This window comes from Macaca nemestrina, chromosome 1 (genome assembly GCF_043159975.1).
Source record: "Macaca nemestrina isolate mMacNem1 chromosome 1, mMacNem.hap1, whole genome shotgun sequence".
Classification (NCBI taxonomy): domain Eukaryota; kingdom Metazoa; phylum Chordata; class Mammalia; order Primates; family Cercopithecidae; genus Macaca; species Macaca nemestrina.
The window spans coordinates 72363720-72368283 of NC_092125.1; the positions used below are offsets into that span (position 1 = coordinate 72363720).

At 41.4% G+C, this 4564-nt stretch overlaps 1 long non-coding RNA gene across 1 annotated transcript; it reads right to left on the reverse strand.

Moving 5' to 3' along the window:
- Nucleotides 1-417: 417 nt before the first annotated feature.
- LOC105493531 (uncharacterized) lies at nt 418-3533 on the reverse strand. Its single transcript, XR_011608718.1, has 3 exons — nt 3485-3533; nt 2415-2574; nt 418-712 (listed from the first exon to the last, which is right to left on the reverse strand). It is a non-coding gene; the product is annotated as an uncharacterized lncRNA (long non-coding RNA).
- Between the last annotated feature and the right edge of the window lie 1031 nt (nt 3534-4564).

Here is a 4564-nt window from a genome sequence, read left to right on the forward strand (position 1 = left end):
GTCACACAGACAATAAATTGTAGAGCCAATTTTTAAACTCAGGTGGTCAGAGTTCAAATACTGCTTCTCAGACAAAGGAACAAAAATAATAAAGTCATTACTCAAAAAATTCAGTCCATTCGGAACTGTTATTTTGAAAAAAATAAATGTTGGATCCTGGTGAATTATGGCACAATTTATCTGGGAAATCACATTTCAGGTTGAGAAGGTACAGGAGTAAAGCCTCCTTCCTCATAGGCGTCATTGAAGTCATTCCAGAGTATTTTGTGCTATGGCCGGTAGATGGCAGAAAGTGACAAGAAAAGGACTGGAAACCGGGACCCCCCCCCTCAACCTCCCCGCCACCACACACACACACACACACACACACACACACAAGCTCCCTTCTTGTGGAACAAAATGCATTTTGCCTACAATATGGTTTGTTTAGAGTAGCAAACACTTTCTCCTTCCTCAAAGCGAGCTCCAGAGTAGAAACTGCAATTGTGTATTTGAAATTCTCCAGTCACCAAATCCTAGAAAGGTGAAAAGGAACTGCCCCAGTGGCGTCTGTGAGGCGTTTCCTCTATAAAGCTGTCGTCTCCAGCTCTGGTCAGTGCTGACCAAGTCATCCTGGCCTCCTCCCTGGCCCCTCTTTCTACTGCAGGAAAGGCTGGAGCTTCAGAAGAGATAACATCAGGGAAGTACTTGGCAACTATGAAGAGTTTTATCCCTGTTAAGACAAAAGCCAACAAAGCATTCCTTCAGCAAAGACACATTAAGCACCTATCATGTGCCGGGCTCTGGGCACAACCAAAAGCTTGGCAGCTGCTATTTAACCTCCTCTTGCTTCACCAGCAGCAAACCGTTGCCAAATGAGCCTAAAAAGAAATTAGTTCAATGGATTCCTTTGCTGAGTAATTCTGCAGTGAAAATAAGAGAAATCAAAGACACACTGGAAACTCTGAATTACAAGAAAACCTGAGGGAATCCTATTGCCATCTTAAATTATAAAAGACCCCTCTAAGTATTAAACTCAGAAGCTTTAAAAGGAAAAAATATTATTAAACTTGACTACCTAAAAATTTTAATCATCTGAACTGCAAAAAGCACTTTGAAAATCAGAAGAAAAAATAAAAAACTGTAAAACATATGACAAAGGATTTATGTTCTTAAATATAAATATTCTAAGAGCTCTTTATAAATCAATAATGTATATATCAATAAATCCTGAAAATCAGTGTTCTTATAAATTGATCAGATGGGCAAACAGCATGAAGAGGCATATCGCAGGATAAAATGGAGCAAAGGGCCAATAAAACATTGGAAATGTGCTCAATTTAATTCATAGTAAATAAATACAAATTTAAAGGGAAACAATAGTTTATTTTTCACCCCTGGGTATGGAGTCAGCCCTTTCCTGGGGTATTGGTAAGTACAAGTTGGCAAAACTTTTTCAAGAACAATTTGACAACAGTTAGGAATATGTTTGCATTTCTTTTACTTAGAAATTCTAGTCTTTTCTGGCTCCCTCACTCAGGTGCACTCAGTCAGTCCGGTATCTTTCAACATGTCCCATAGACTGACAATGGCCAAATTAAATCTCCAACCCTGACCTTTCCTCTGCCCCCCAGGCTCCTGTCTGAACACCTCCCTCTGGATGTGTAATAGACACAGCAAACATCAGTCCACGATGGAATTCTTCTTCCTTTCCCCTACCTTCTCAAAACTGCCCCTGCTCCCCATCCCCTCTTAGTAAATGGCCCTGCCACTCAGCATATTACTGAAGTTCCGGAACCCTGGAGTCATCCTTGATATGCTCTTCTCTCCTTGAACCTGCCATATTTCTGTCTTTGACTTCCTGTTCCAGAATATTCTCTCCCTTGCTTCATTCAGGTCTCTCACCAGAGAAGTCTTTCCTGACCACACACTCGAATAGTAACTCTGTCACTCTCCATTCCCTCCACGGTCTTATTGTTCTTAGCTTACATCACCACCCAACGTCATGACTCTTGTCTGTCTAGGCACTAGTGTATAAGCGCTACTGAAGCAGGATCTATATTGTCTTCAACACAGCACTCCTAGTGCCTACGACATTTCCTGGCACATAATGGGCTCTCAAAAATCAGTGTGGGATGCATGAATCCAGGACTTATCCTACAGATGTGTGTGTGTATGTATGTATAAATATATATTCAATTAACTATGCCTTAATAGGGACTAGTTAAGTGGATTATTATTTTTTAAAACCCTCAGTTTCCTCATATAAAAATAGGATGGAAAAAAGTACCTACCTCATATGGTTTTTGTGAGAATAAAATTAAAAATGACACCTGGTACTTGATACAGAGACACACTCAACAAATGTTAGGTACTGGCAGCTCATCACTGCTTGGCAGCCAATAAAAAGAATGAGTTAAATCAAATGTACTGACCTGGGAGATGTCCACCACGTATGGTTAAATTAAAAAACCAAGGTTGCAAAGCAATGTGAATACTATGCTCAAAAGGCCCAGAAGAAGTTCAGGGAAGCATCTGAAGACGATGGGTGGCTGTGGTAGCCACCTATGGTGAATAAAGTTCACAGAGAAAGGTCTGGGGAAGAGAGAAGAGACCAAGCATGTAACTTATTTGCTTAAATATGCTTCTGTAAGGTTTGAATGTTTGGCAAAGCACATTGTTACTTTTACAATATTTTTAACTTTAAAAGCAGATAACGCCCCAGAGAATTGCTCTGTTGTTGGACTGCAACAGGGAAATGTGTTGAGGGAAATGTGTTAAGCTTCCAAAGAGTTGAAGACAAGCTGCTAAAGAAATTTTGCCCCAACCTGCCTTGAATTTTTACAGATAAAACCTGACACTACAGGAGAAGTTTGGGACAAGTTAGCAAGCATATTCTACTCCAGTCTGGTGAGAAAACTGTAATTGTTAGATTTTATTTTTTAACCAAGACCACAGGATGGCTAGAAGGATTCGAGGAATTGGCAAATGTGAAACATGGAGCCTTGTACCTAATGGCTGTCCATTAGATACCAGCTGTGCCAGAATCTGATACAGACAGGAACATTTTCAAGGACTGGGGAGAGTTATTAAACTGCATTTGCTGTTTGTTCTCCTTCACTGAACAAATATTTATTGAGCATGCACTATGTGCCAGGTGCTGGGCCAGGCATAGGTATTCAGCAGGACCAGACAGACTTCATTTTTGCCTTCAGGGGAATTCCCTCCTTTTTTACTCATGCAACTGCAATGCTTCCAGGGTTAGGCAGGATTTCAGGCAGCCTGGTTATTCAGGTAACATGCTTATCTTCAGTGATGTGGGTTTTCCGTCTAGAATTAAACAGATAAAGTGATGAAAACATAAGAATTATCTCTAAATTTAGAAATTTAACCAGGATCTTTCCTGAGCAAGGAAACGGCATGAAAGTCATTTCCAAACAGCAGTATTCCAAAAGTGCAATGCTAAGGAAACAACACACCACAATAGCAAGAGTTGTATTCCAACCTTCATGTAGCAGAGATGAAGACTACAAGAGCTCTAAGGAGAAAAGTCCACACGTTTGGTGAAGAGTAGCCCATTACCTAAGGAGAGGATTCTCTTACAAGTAAAATAAAAACTCAAGCCATTACACCTGTGTACAAGAGTCAAAGTTCCATGGGCCCTTCTCGACCTAGGATCTACTTGAAGAGGGACATAGGCCCCACGCAACAGCCGAGGGATGAGACGTGAATGGGGGAAGGTGGATTGGGATACGCTTTCAACATCATCTCCCGGAGCAGATTCCTTGCTCCAAGCTTGGAGGACTCTTCCTACAAGAGCTCCGTCGATAGCAGAAATCATACACATTTAAGAATCTGTTTATGTGGGTTTGTTGTGCTGGCCTTTCATCCATTCATTTCACAAGAATTTCTTGAAAGTCGCTGCCATTTCTCTTCTGTACTCCTCTCATGAGAAACAATCCAGTGCCTTGCGCGGAGTCGATGCTCTCAAAGCCACCTGTACATATTGGGGACAAAACAAGTGGACTTCACAATATCTTCTTAACTTCTTGAACCACAGGAAACGTTATTAGAGCTCTACGTTATGTTTCCTCTGCATTACCTTGTGGTCAAGCAGGGCATTGAACAGAGGACACAGGGACAGCAAGGTTGACTGTGTCATCAATATTTGGGGAAGGGAACACAGCAAGACTGGATTGAAGGCCATCCCACAGTTCTGGCATGGCTTCTGTAGAAGCAGGAGACAGACAGAAAGGGAAAAAAGAAAAAGAAAAAGAAAAAGCCTGTGCTGCCCATTCTCAATGATCCTTCCTCACTAACCTAATCCTATCGGCTGCTCCTCCTTATGGGGTATCCTTTTTATCTTTGGTTTAAACTAAACCAGATCTCATAAAAAGTTGGCTTTATTTTCAATCCTTCACCTCCTTTTTCCATTTTTTATTTTTTGCAGAGACAGAGTTTCACTATGTTGCCCAGGCTGGTCTTGAACTCCTGGCCTCAAACCATCCAGCTGCCTCAGCCTTCTAAAGTGCTGGGATTACAGGCATGAGCCACCAGCACCCAGACTTCCCTTCCTTTTTAGGTC